Source organism: Engraulis encrasicolus, chromosome 12, assembly GCF_034702125.1.
Source record: "Engraulis encrasicolus isolate BLACKSEA-1 chromosome 12, IST_EnEncr_1.0, whole genome shotgun sequence".
Lineage (NCBI taxonomy): Eukaryota > Metazoa > Chordata > Actinopteri > Clupeiformes > Engraulidae > Engraulis > Engraulis encrasicolus.
In genome coordinates this window covers 26210201-26213762 of record NC_085868.1, presented here as the reverse complement: position 1 = coordinate 26213762, position 3562 = coordinate 26210201, and positions in this window count along the sequence as shown.

Here is a 3562-nt window from a genome sequence, read left to right as displayed (position 1 = left end):
CACACACACACACACACACACACACACACACACACACACACACACACACACACACACACACACACACACACACACACACACACACACACACACACACACACACACACACACACACACACACACACACACACACACTACATTACATTACATTACATTGCATTTGGCAGACGCTTTATAACCAAAGCGACTTTCAAAAAAGGCATAATCAAGCCAACATCACAAGCAAATACAAAGTGCACAGGAAATATACAGAACAACAAGTGCAGTTGCAAAGTGTGCAACCGTGCCGCCGCATTTTGGATCATCTGCAGAGGTTTTAGTGCACAAGCAGGTAGACCTGTCATGAGTGAGTTGCAGTAGTCAACGCGGGATAGGACCGTGGCCTGGACCAGTCGTTGTGCAGAATATTGTGTCAGCACAGGTCTGATATTCCGTATGTTGGACATCTGGAATCGACAGGTCCGGGTGACTGAGTTGATGTAGTTGGAGCATAAAAGCTCTTCGTCAATCATGACGCCAAGGTTTTTGGCAACTTTGTTTGGGGTCACGATGGTGGAGCCTATCTTGAGGTTGATGTTGTGACTGAGAGACTCTTTAGCTGGGATCACCAGGAGCCCTGTCTTGGACAGGTTCAGCCGTAGGTGGTGGTCCTTCATCCATGTTGACAAGTCGGTGAGGCAGGCAGAGATGCGTGCCGGATCCGTGGTGTCCTCTGGTCGGAACGACAGGTACATCTGGGTGTCATCAGCATAGCAGTGGTAGGAGAACCCATGTGTTTGAATGACACGTCCCAGGGAGGAGGTGTGTGTGTGTGCATACGTCTGTGCGCGTGTGTGTGCGTGCGTGCATGCATGTGCATCTGTATGTGTGTGTGTGTGCGTGCCAGCATGTGTGTGTGTGTACATCTCATCATTCACTGTTCATTGCATTATTGTTCATTACATGTGTAGTACCACTTGTTGCCTGTCCTTCTTTTCCCCTACCCATCAGCTGGACATCAGCACTTCTGGCTGAGTGAGAGGCCTGGAAGCTAGAGTACGTGTGTGTGTGTTTGTGTGTTTGTGTGTGTGTGTGCGTGCGTGTGTGTGTGTGTGTGTGTGTGTGTGTGTGTTTGTGTGTTTGTGTGTGTGTGTGCGTGCGTGTGTGCGTGCGCATCTGTATGTGCGTGTGTGTGTGCGTGCATAGGTCTGTGCGTGTGAGCGTGTGTGTGTGGAGGGGTTGCGCCAGCGTGCGTGTGTATACATCTCATCATTCACTGTTCAATGCATTAACGGGACACCTCTGTGTAGTACCACTTGTTGCCTGTCCTTCTTTTTTCCCCTATCCATGGCCGTAACTACCATTGAGGACACAGAGGTTATGTCCTCTGTATTTTTTTAATCAATGTAGAATTTATCTATGATGAAAATCGATATATGATCAACAATGACACATTCAGTCTGTATACGCAGCCCCATTTATCCTCAAGGCAGTGATTAATGAAAACAAACGTTTGACAGAAGTGTTTGAAGCATTATAAATGTACAGTAATTCAGTACAGCACGCAGTATTTGACCTCGGTATTTGAAAATGTCAGGTTACTGCCCTGCCCCTACCGATCAGCTGCACATCTGGCTGAGTGAGAGGCCTGTTGGCTGGCTAGAGTACACGGGGATGGGAGTGGTGATGGTGGTGGAGGTGGTGATGGTGGTAGTGTATTGACTTTGCTGTGAATGGTGGTGACAGCCTCGTGCACTGCACTACGCTTGCACTTGAGGTGATGAGCTATACAGTTTTACAAAAGCGGGGGAAAAAGAAAGAAAGAAAGAAAGAAAAAGGCTCGAGGTTATTATGTAAGAGATTTGAAGTTACGGTGTCGTGCTAAAGAAAGCTTCTCTGTTTTTAAGGTTTCTCCCACCCACGTGTCCCACAGGGGGTTGAGTTGAACTGGCAATGGCTATTCTTTATTTTGGCCGCCTTCATACAGTAGACTCTCCTATTCTCAGGCCTGGAGAACGGAACTCTTTGTGAGGAATGAATGCATCATGAAGATGGATTACAGTACAGGAGATAACACAGTCCACTGTGGTGCTCTTGAAAGATAATTATAATTACTAAAAAAAAACCTGGATGTTTAGGGACATTTGCAAGCATCTTTTTGTTCCTCCACACACAGCCCATCCTTTCCCACTTTTCCCATTGCAAGATAATCATAATTACAAAAAAATCCTGGATGTTTAGGGGATATTTGTAAGCATATTTTTGTTCCTCCACAGCCCAGCCTTTCCCACTTTTCCCATTGCAAGGCCTCTCTGCCAACACCGAAGCCAATTCTGTAAAAGTACAATTGAATGATAATCACAGAACAGCAAATGGATGTTTAGGAACGTTTGTTAGCATCTTATTCCCACTACAACCAATTCTGTTGCACTTTTCCCATTGCAAATCTACTGCTGTTGAAAGATCTTTCCCCCCTCTACAGCCCATTCTGTCAATTTTCCCATTGCAAGTCTACTCTCATAACACTGTAGCCACTGCTGTAGTAAAAAAAATAATCGCAATTAAAATGGATGTTTTGGAAAATTTGTAAACATCTTTTCCGCTCTACAACTCAGGCTTTTGCACTTTTCTCATCGGCAAATCCACTACCACTGTTGAATGATTTTCCCGCCACAGCCAATTCTATTTCACTTTTCCCATTACAAATCACTCTGCCAGCACTGCAGCCGCCACCACTGTAGTATTGAAAGATCATCAAAACAGAAAATGAATCTGGTTTAGGGAAGCACGTTTCCTAACCCGTTCTTTTGGACTTTGCAAGTCCACTAATACTGCTGAAAGATCTTTATCTCACTACAACCCATTTTGTTGAGCCCTTTTCTCATGCCAAGTCCACTTCTGGTCTTGAAAGATAACCAGGATAAAATAAAATCAAGACACTTGGATGTTTATGAACATTTTAAAGCATCTTTCCCCCTCTATAACAACCCATTTTGTTCCACTTTTCCCATTGCAAGTACACTCGGCCAACACTCTAGCACTATTGAAAGAAAATCATAATAGGAACTGGATGTTTAGGAACATTTGTAAGTATCTTTCCCCCCTCTACAACCAAATCTGTTGCACCTTCTATCACTGCTACAGAACTAAAAGATCTGTATTCCTATAAAAGAACTGTCTGCAGCAGCTGAGCAGAGCAGTCACTGGCTGTGGCTGAAGCGCAGGGACACAACATGGGCTGCCCATGTGATGCCACCGTACAACACACACCCAGATCTGATCAGCCTGCGGTGGGCCAACCCTGTATGAGAGTGTCTTGGGTGAAATGGCCGAAACACCCAATGATACAGGGAATGCAACTGATGATGTGTTGTGATGGTGGCACCACATGGTCATCAACACTAAACCCCACTCCACCATCACCTTTTATGAACATGAAGGGACTTTAACACCCAGTCCTATAATGAAGTCTACCACAGGGGTTCCCTACTTCCAACTTGGGGCCCACTTGAATATTTCATAAATCTTCCAATAATCAAAAGTAAAAATGGAAGTTTCGGAACATTTATAAGCACTTATTCAC